Raw genomic sequence first — 10739 nt, 5'->3', positions numbered from 1 at the left:
TACATCAGTCAATGGATAAAAATGGAAATCAATTGATATAACAATTTTTACTGACAAAAAGCGGAGAAAAGAAATATAGTTGGTCTTCGACAATTATTGTAAAATTTCATCATCTCAAGTTGAATTGGAAATTTATATAAACACTATTAAAGAAAGAAAGAAATCCGAACCACTATAAAGTACGTCTGGTTTATCGGGGTAAACTCAGGTGAAGTGCGATTTACATAATTGAACGAATTAATTACGCTAATTAATCACGACATTTAGTAAATCTACATTGTTTCATTCTCTCAAAACGCGTAACTATACTTGACAAAGAATAATCAGAGAAATATAATACAGAAGGGATATTTTAACATATGAATTATGATCTATTATAAATTTTGAAATGTTTTGGGACTAATTATTAATTGGAAAAAAAATAATTAATAAAGGCGTAGTTATGTGGGTTGTTCGAAAGATGGTAACGCAAACTAACTGTAGAGTTACACTAAATTGAAAGAATAATCTTGTTAAGTCTAATCCACGTTCATTCTGGTGAAGTCATTCAGTTTGTTAATACCATTAGGGCGGAATGACTTCAATCTGTGCATCCAGAAGGAAGAGTTTTATATACACGCATTTTTTCATGCCCAAGAAGATTAAGAAGATCAATAATTTTGATGTAAATTTTGAATTTAATGTAACACGTACATTGTGAAATCATAAATAAAATAATTAAATAATTAGAATTTTTTAAAGACAATGTGTGTGTGAAATAGGGGGCATATATTAATATATTCTTATCGGGTTGAGAGAACAATTATTATTTGCCTTTTTCTTTATTCTGATAAAAATCATTCTCGCTCCAAAATATTGACCGTGAAAAATCTCTAATATACTGTGTAATTTTTTTTTTAGAAAATGTCCGGTAAATATTTATTACGAACTTTTAATGTGTAACTACTATAAATGAAATCTAAATATATCAGATTTACAAAAGGTTACATGTAATTTATAGATGCAATATCATAATTCACGTGTTTATTTAACATTCAAACTACGATTTAACAAAACGTAAGGAATAACAAATGTATTTTAAACTATATAAAGCATGAATTTAAAAGGTATTCAGTTTAAATTTCTTTCGTCAGTTTCACTTGTACACCATTCGATACACTGAAAATCAATTCAACACTCTTTTCGTCCTCTTCTTTTTTGTTTTCTCGTTATAACTTAAGAAAAAAAATGCCTTATAATTCGCTGTTAGATTAGTTTGAATTTCTCGGGATAGAGAAATCAAGGAAATCAATTATTCATGTACATGTAAATCTACGTCGAATAAGCAATTTAATTTTAGAAAATTTATGAATGTTCTTCAAAATGTCACTGTTTACATGTACAGTGTACATGTTCGCATCATCGCATAAACAACAATGATCGATCCACAATACCATTACTGTATTGGAATATACAAGGGGCGGGGCTTACTGGCGGTGAGATTAAAGCGGGGTCCGCTTCACGCATCAGTGCGTAAAGCAGTCCCAGGAAGCGAACACCGGGTTCGCTCTAGCGGACCCAGAGCTGACCCCGAGCGAACGCGGAGCGAACCCGGAGCGCACCCAAAGCGCACCCGGAGCGGTCCCAAAATTTCTGAAAGCGAACCCGAAGCGGACCCCGAGCGAACCCGTGAAGCGAACCCGGGGTCCGCTCCGGGTTCGCTCTGGTGTTAGGTTGTGTCCGGTCGGTACTGTATATGGAAGCATCCTCAGGTAGTGTAGATTCAAGTTTCTTCAAATCCTGACCCCCGGGGGTAGGGCAGGGCCACAATGGCCGATCAAAGTTTAACATAGAAATAAATAGAAAAATTCTTTAAAAATCTACTTCTCAAGAAAAACAAAGCCATAATTGATCATATTTATATGGAAGCATCCTCAGGTAGTGTAGATTCAAGTTTGTTCAAATCATGACCCCCAGGGGTAGGGCAGGGCCACAATGGCCTACCAAAGTTTTATATAGAAATATATAGGAAAATTCTTTGAAAATCTTCTACTCAAGAACAACTGTGCCAGGAAAGATGAAACTTATATGGAAGCATCCTCAGGTAGTGTAGATTCAAGTTTGTTCAAATCATGACCCCTGGGGGTAGGGCAGGGCCACAATGGCCAACCAAAGTTTTACATACAAATATTTAGGAAAATTCTTTAAAAATCTTCTTCTCAAGAACCACTGTGCCAGGAAGGATGAAACTTATACTGAAACATCCTCAGGTAGTGTTGATTCAAGTTTCTTCAAATCCTGACCCCCGGGGGTAGGGCAGGGCCACAATGGCCGACCAAAGTTTAACATAGAAATATATAGAAAAATTCTTTAAAAATCTACTTCTCAAGAAAAACAAATCCAAAATTGATCATATTTATATGGAAGCATCCTCAGGTAGTGTAGATTCAAGTTTGTTCAAATCATGACCCCCGGGGTAGGGCGGGCCACAATGGCCGACCAAAGTTTTATATAGAAATATATAGGAAAATTCTTTAAAAATCTTCTTCTCAAGAACCACTGTGCCAGGAAAGATAAAACTTATATATGGAAGCATCCTCAGGTAGTGTAAATTCAAGTTTGTTCAAATCATGACCCCTGGGGGTAGGGCAGTGCCACAATGGCCGACCAAAGTTTTACATACAAATATATAGGAAATTCTTTAAAATCCTCTCCTCAAGAATAACAAAGCCATAATTGATCATATTTATATTGAAGCATCCTCAGGTAGTGTAGATTCAAATTTGTTCTAATCATGACCCCCAGGGGTAGGGCAGGGCCACAATGGCCGACCAAAGTTGTATGTAGAAATATATAGGAAAATTCTTTAAAAATCTTCTTCTCAAGAACCACTGTGCCAGGAAAGATGAAACTTATATGGAAGCATCCTCAGGTAGTGTAGATTCAAGTTTGTTCAAATCATGACCCCCGGGGTAGGGCAAGGCCACAATGGCCGACCAAAGTTTTATATAGAAATATATAGGAAAATTCTTTAAAAATCTTCTTCTCAAGAACCACTGTGCCAGGAAAGATAAAACTTATATGGAAGCATCCTCAGGTAGTGTAAATTCAAATTTGTTCAAATCATGACCCCTGGGGGTAGGGCAGTGCCACAATGGCCGACCAAAGTTTTACATACAAATATATAGGAAATTCTTTAAAATCCTCTCCTCAAGAATAACAAAGCCATAATTGATCATATTTATATTGAAGCATCCTCAGGTAGTGTAGATTCAAGTTTGTTCTAATCATGACCCCCAGGGGTAGGGCAGGGCCACAATGGCCGACCAAAGTTTTATGTAGAAATATATAGGAAAATTCTTTAAAAATCTTCTTCTCAAGAACCACTGTGCCAGGAAAGATGAAACTTATATGGAAGCATCCTCAGGTAGTGTAGATTCAAGTTTGTTCAAATCATGACCCCTGGGGTAGGGCAAGGCCACAATGGCCGACCTAAGTTTTATATAGAAATATATAGGAAAATTCTTTAAAAATCTTCTTCTCAAGAACCACTGTGCCAGGAAAGATGAAACTAATATGGAAGCATCCTCAGGTAGTGTAAATTCAAGTTTGTTCAAATCATGACCCCTGGGGGTAGGGCAGTGCCACAATGGCCAACCAAAGTTTTACATACAAATATATAGGAAAATTCTTTAAAATCCTCTCCTCAAGAATAACAAAGCCATAATTGATCATATTTATAGTGAAGCATCCTCAGGTAGTGTAGATTCAAGTTTGTTCAAATCATGACCCCCAGGGGTAGGGTCGGGCCACAATGGCCTACCAAAGTTTTACATAGAAATATATTGGAAAATTCTTTAAAAATCTTCTTCTCAAGAACCACTGTGTCAGGAAAGATGAAACTTATATTGAAGCATCCTCAGGTAATGTACATTCAAGTTTGTTCAAATCATGACCCAAGGGGGTAGGGCAGGGCCACAATGGCCGACCAAAGTTTTATATAGAAATATATAGGAAAATTCTTTAAAAATCTTCTTCTCAAGAACCACTGTGCCAGGAAAGATGAAACTTATATGGAAGCATTCTCAGGTAGTGTAAATTCAAGTTTGTTCAAATCATGATCCCCGGGGTTGGGGCAGGGCCACAATGGCCAACCAAAGTTTTACATACAAATATATAGGAAAATTCTTTAAAAATCTTCTTCTCAAGAACCACTGTGCCAGGAAAGATGAAACTTATATGGAAGCATCCTCAGGTAGGGCAAATTCAAGTTTGTTCAAATCATGACCCCTTGGGGTAGGGCAGGGCCAGAATAGCCGACCAAAGTTTTATATAGAAATATATAGGAAAATTCTTTGAAAAATTTCTTTTCAAGAACCACTGTGCCAGGAAGGATGAAACTTATATGGAAGCATCCTCAGGTAGTGTAGATTAAAGTTTGTTCAAATAATGACCCCAGGGGGTAGGGCGGGGCCACAATAGCCGACTAAAATTTTACATAGAAATATATAGGAAAATTCTTTAAAAATCTTCTCATGAATAGCAAAGCCATGATTGGACATGGGACTACTTTTGGATTTAAACTTTTCAATAATAAACCAATTTCTACTTTTTCCTAGCCACAGTGCTCAGGTAAGCGATGTGGCCCATGGGCCTCTTGTTAGAATATGGGCCATAACTCAAGAACCCCTTGGCCAATCAGTACCAAATTTGTCACATAATATCCTTGGCCGAAGAGCTACCATTTGTACTAAAATAAGGGTTGAGACCCTTATACAAGGGGAGATAATCAGGAAAACAAAACCAAAACTACTGGTTGCTAAAAAATCTTCTCCTCCATAACCACCAGGCAGATTTTCACCAAACTTACATACAAGGATCAGGATATGTCGAAGATTAAAATTTGCATGGGGAATTACCCTGGGGCAAAGGGCGTGGTCTCAAGGTCACTTCGAAGTTGACCTAAATTTACAATTAATAAAAACGTTTATATTTTGCTTACTTTAAGGACTAGGATCATCAAATCTTGTAAGTTGATGCATCTTACGACTTCACATCATGTTAACTCAATAGTAGGTCAAGGTGACCTACTTTTTGAATTTTGCAGGGATTTGTTTTCAAATTGATTGGAAGGCATATTTTGGACACTTTAAGGCCTTTCATCATCAAATTTTGTCAGTTGATGCATCTTGGGTCCCCAAACAATGTCAACTTAAAATTAGGTCACCATGACCTACTCTTTATACCCCCCGCAAACGAAGTTTAGGGGGGGTATATTGGAATCACCATGTCCGTCTGTCCGTCTGTCTGTCTGTCCGTCTGTCCGTCTGTCTGTAGACGAGACTTTGTCCGGACCATTACTCAGAAACTATTGGAAGGATTTGTCTGAAAATTTGTACACATATTATTCACCATATGAAGTTGTGCACCTGATATTTTTCATCTTGATTGGATTATTATTTTGAATTTTACAGGTGTTTTTTCATTTTTATTTTGGGGTTTTGTTTGGACCGTTTCTCAGAAACTATCGCAAGGATTAATCTGAAAATTTGTACAATTATTATTCACCATATGAAGTTGTGCACCTGGAATTTTCAACTCTTTTTGTTCATTTTTCTGCATTTTACCGGTTTTTTAAAATTTTAATTGACTTGTTCATTTTGGGCTCATGTATAAGGTTTGAGACATAGAATCTAGAATATCTGTACAAAAACATGAACTACAGCTTAAAACTACTCATAAAAACTTAAAAAAAAAGAAACATCAAGTGTTAAAAACAGTTTTTACATTGCACAGAAGATAATGTAATTTCATTTGTCTCTTGGGAATAATGACTGGACATGCATCCAGTTAAAGATAAATTAATGAGTTTGGTGTTGGAAGTTGTTTAGGCATATCTCTTCTCAAGTGTGTGTGTGTTATCAAATCTTCAGGGAATAAGGCACAAGAATTAAAGATCTCTCTTCTCTTATTCTCTTAATTGTAATTTATTGTCTGTCAAAACACTTCATTACTGGATGACCAGTTCTTTATTTTCAAAATGCATTTCAAATTGATATATCAAGATTAATTTGATTTTGTATAATGGTTTCTTTTTTCAACAATCAGTTTGCAGAGTGACATAACACATAATTGCAATATATTTTTTTAATGCAGTAATGAAGAAAAATTAAATGATAAAAATAAAAAAAAATGTTACAATGGAATTACAATGTATTAGTATTGATGTTTCATTTGGTTGCACCTCCGTTTCATTCATAAAGAAACATGATGAGCAATTTTATTTCACTGCAAATTTTTTTAAGTAAATTGTGAACATCTCTAGATCCATAAAGTATTTTTGAATTGGCACCTTCTCTGAAAAACCCAGCGGGGGGTATTTGTCCCTATTGGACAGTTCTAGTTGAACTTGATGACTTATCTTTTTAAAAACATAAAATCCCACTATTTCAGACACTGGGAGGTTTAGAATCATCAAATCTTGTACTTTGATGCATCTTGGGACCTTAAAACATATTTATGAAAAAGTAGGTCACTGTGACCTACTTTTTAGGTCACCTAAGTAAACTCAGGTGACCTATTGCTATCTGGATTGGGTTGCTCAAAACTCTGGTTAAGGTTAACCGCTGGTTAAATCTCTTATCCAGTGGTTAACTTTTAACTGTTGGTTAAATTCTGTTGCTCAAAATTTGTCCACTGGTTAACTTTGTTATCAAGTGGTTAAATATTGGCTAAAGTTAGCCATTCCACAGAGGTGGGTTAAGTCTCTTAACCAGTGGATAAATATGACTAAAAATCATTATTTGTTGTAAATTTTGGGGGATAACAAAACAAACAAATGCTTATAGATATTGTAACCAAGAATTTAATGTTGATGAATACTTAAAAAGACATATCCAGTCATTTATACAAGTCGAGTTAAATTGGCTTTGTAGCAATATTAGGCAGGGATAACAACACTGTCAGAAATATGATAGGTTTTCAAGTCTTCATCGTCAGCAGAAATGTTTTAAATGGGTTCTTTCAAGAATAAATTTGTTGGCAGTGCAAAGGATCTTGTCAAGTGGCCATCCCCTGCTGAAAAATAAATAATAATTATATGTACATTTTAAACAAAATTTATAAATTGTTAAAATTGTTGGTCATTTGCATATAGGTCTAATTATTTATATAGATAAATTGAAACATTTTTTGGGTTACCTAACATAAACTTTTAAAAATGAATTGAGAATTTTCAACCCTCCCCCACCTCGATCCCTATGTCTAAATACATGTATCTTGAATTATGAACTATTTGTTTTTTTTTCTTCCAAAATAATATTAATTATTATTGATAAAGATTTTTAATTACTACAAATATTGATACTAATATTAACAGGCGTGGTGTTTATAAAATACACTTTGAATAATGCATTTTAGTTACACAGCGAAATCTAATTGTACGGAGCGAAATGCACTAGCGACGAACTCGCTATATCAACTTGTATATGACCTTTCGCTTTCCGTAATATAAAAAAAATACTATCAACTGTCAGTGTTAGTACATTGTAATACAGGATGACATAAATGTGAGGGAAAATATTTATTGTATGGAAATGTTTTACATACCACTGAACCGAATCTTTCTGTCAAGGTATGTATGAAAGCGATAATACAACAAGTGCGAATTTCCTCGAAAAATAGCAGACGATGTTTACATCGTGTAAAGGTGTTATGACTCCAATCAGTTGTTATTTAAATAGGTCCCTATGAGACGATACACATATTTGCCTCGTAAGTATAGCCGATTCTTGGAAAGGAATAATTTTGAAGAGATATATGGCGATTCACCATGCCTATAATTATTTTATTTAAAAAATTAAACAGTTTCGAGCGTCGAAGTTTCTTCTATCAGTCTGAACACAGCCTCATATCCATCTTACCTTTGATGCTAATCCTCCTATGCCAGTCTATGTCCTTACTGCATCCTCCACCTAAATTTTCTGCAAAGTATGCTTTCCTCACTTTTTGTGACTACCGGTAAAATTTTTGTTTAGTTTTGATAACTGTTACACCTCGATATTTCCCCACATCTCCAATACGGTTGTAACATTAAATTCTCACTATTTACTAATTTGATATTTATCATGGAAGCCATTTTTTTTGGTTGACAACTGGACAAATGTAATGCATTATGGGATACTAACCAGTGGTTAAATCACTTAACCAGTGGTTAGTTAACCAGAGGATAATTTTATTTTGAACAACAAATATTTGACCAGTGGTCAGTTACCCAGTGGATAGAGAATTTAACCAACGGCTAACTTATCCAATGGACAAATTTAACCAGTGATTTGAGCAACTCAGTCCTGTTTTCATCCGTCGTCGTCCGTCGTGCGTCGTTCGTCGTGCGTTAACATTTGAACATTTTCAGCTTCTTCTCTGCAACCACTGAACCAATTTCAACCAAATTTGGCACAAAGCATCTATAGGTGAAAGGGAACAAAAATTGTAAATTTCATGATCCCTGCCCCCCTGGGGCCTGAGGGGTGGGGCCAAAACCACTAAAATTAATGCAATCTTTAAAAATCTTCTTTACTCCTGGACATCAAGCAGTCAAACTGTTTGCATGATTGTAATCAGCAATGAGTCCTCTACAAAAAATTGTGAAATTCATGGCCCTGGGGTCAGGTGTTCTAGTGCTAGGGCGGGGCTAAATAAGTATATAGTGAAAAATGCATTATTTCTTTGAAAATCTTCTTCTCTGCTCCTGGGTATTGAATAAACCAACTAAGTACATAGTTATGATGAGCAAGAGTGCCTCTACCAAAATTGTGAATTTTATGGCCCCAGGGTCATAGGTTCTTGTTTTAGGGTGGGGCTCTATTATTATATAGTGCAATGCATGAATTCTTTGAACATCTTATCCTTTGCTCCTGGTTAATATGCTAATGATCTAATTACATATTTAAGGCCAGGATTTCTTTTATTTTCAGTTTTACAAACCCTCCGCTCAAGGTTTTGAATTTTCTGAAGAAAATAAAACAATTTTTTTCTTTCCGATGTCAAATTTGAGTCGGGATAGAGATTTCAAATTTACGAACTCGCACTTCCGGTTTTACGATGAATGAATCCATTCGGCTCACCTCGGCTGACTAGGGTACCCTACATTGATGTAATCGGCCGAGGTGTGCTGAATGGAATGAATCGGCAGGTAAATAAAGCTAGATCTGAGAAGATAGCTTGGTTTAGTGTAAAATTCATCGATACGAGTGCCATTCAAAACGTTTCACCCGTTCAAAGGACACATAAAATGCTGACGACTTTGTTGCACAATGACATGCTGGTGAGATAATTATGTATTCGTTTCAAAAGTAACTGTAAATTATTTTCCTCCCCCAGGTTTTAAACTGCCCTTGGTAGCTATTGCATATTGCCAGGGACATTGTTTAGGTCTCTGTTATAGCTTACAGTCTAAGCATCATTCTTCAGAAAAGGGTTGCTTATGCATCAGATGTAATGAATAAAACTATGGGAGAAGTGAAGTCCATTTGAGGAAGAAATAAACGAAAAATAACCTGAAGAAATAAAAAAAAAACTATTAAAAGGCAAGAACATACAAATATATACAGGGATGTAGTATCATTTGTATCAGCCAGAAAAATTATTTTACACTTAATTGAAAAAATGTTGACCCTACTCCCCAATACTTCCTGTCTGTTTTATGATAGGAATTATAATTTTAGGCATCAAGTAAATTTTATAACAATGTCTACACGTTCACCTAACACATATTAAAAAAAAATGAAGATATATTGAAAGACTTTTAAAGAATTGATTTTTTAAAATATATTTTGATCAACATCACAAAATTTATATAACTGGCCCAAACTGGCAGATGATGAAATAAGCAATTAAATGTTCTACTTTCTTATTTGTAAGCATTATGTGTCCAGTGGTAAGGAGCCTATTAAGATAGCATAAAAAAAGAATGTACAAATGTTAATTGATTTATCAAAAAAAAAATTTATTCCCTTCTTTTTCGGGACTTTTTAGCTCACCTGAGCTGAAAGCTCAAGTGAGCTTTTCTGATCACATTTTGTCCGGCGTCCGTCTGTCTGTCCATCTGTCTGTCCGTCTGTCTGTCCATCTAGCTGTCCGTCTGTAAACTTTTCACATTTTCGACTTCTTCTCAAGAACCGCTGGGCCAATTTCAACCAAACTTGCCACAAAGTATCCTTGGGTGAAGGGGATTCAAGTTTGTTCAAATGAAGGGCCATGCCCTCATTCAAGGGGAGATAATTTGGAATTAATGAAAATTTGGTGGCATATTTAAAAAATTTTCTTCTCAAGAACCACTGTGCCAGGAAAGATGAAACTTATGGGGAAATATCTTCAGGTAGTGTAGATTCAAGTTTGTTCAAATCATTATCCCCGGGGGTAGGGCGGGGCCAAAATGGCCGACCAAAGTTTTACATAGAAATATATAGGAAAATTCTTTAAAAATCTTCTTCTCAAGAATGACAAAGCCATAATTCATCATATTTATATGAAAGCATGTTCAGGTAGTGTAGATTGAAGTTTGTTCAAATCATGACCCCCGGAGGTTGGGCGGGGCCAAAATGGCCAACCAAAGTTTTACATAGAAATATATAGGAAAATTCTTTAAAAATCTTCTTCTCAAAAATGACAAAGCCATAATTCATTATATTTAAATGGAAGCATGCTCAGGTAGTGTAGATTCAAGTTTGTCCAAATCATGACCCCGGGGGGTAGGGCGG

This window comes from Saccostrea cucullata, unplaced genomic scaffold (genome assembly GCF_032062105.1).
Source record: "Saccostrea cucullata isolate Sc308-1 unplaced genomic scaffold, CSIRO_AGI_Scuc_v1 ctg4110, whole genome shotgun sequence".
NCBI lineage: Eukaryota > Metazoa > Mollusca > Bivalvia > Ostreida > Ostreidae > Saccostrea > Saccostrea cuccullata.
This window is presented reverse-complemented; position numbering follows the sequence as displayed.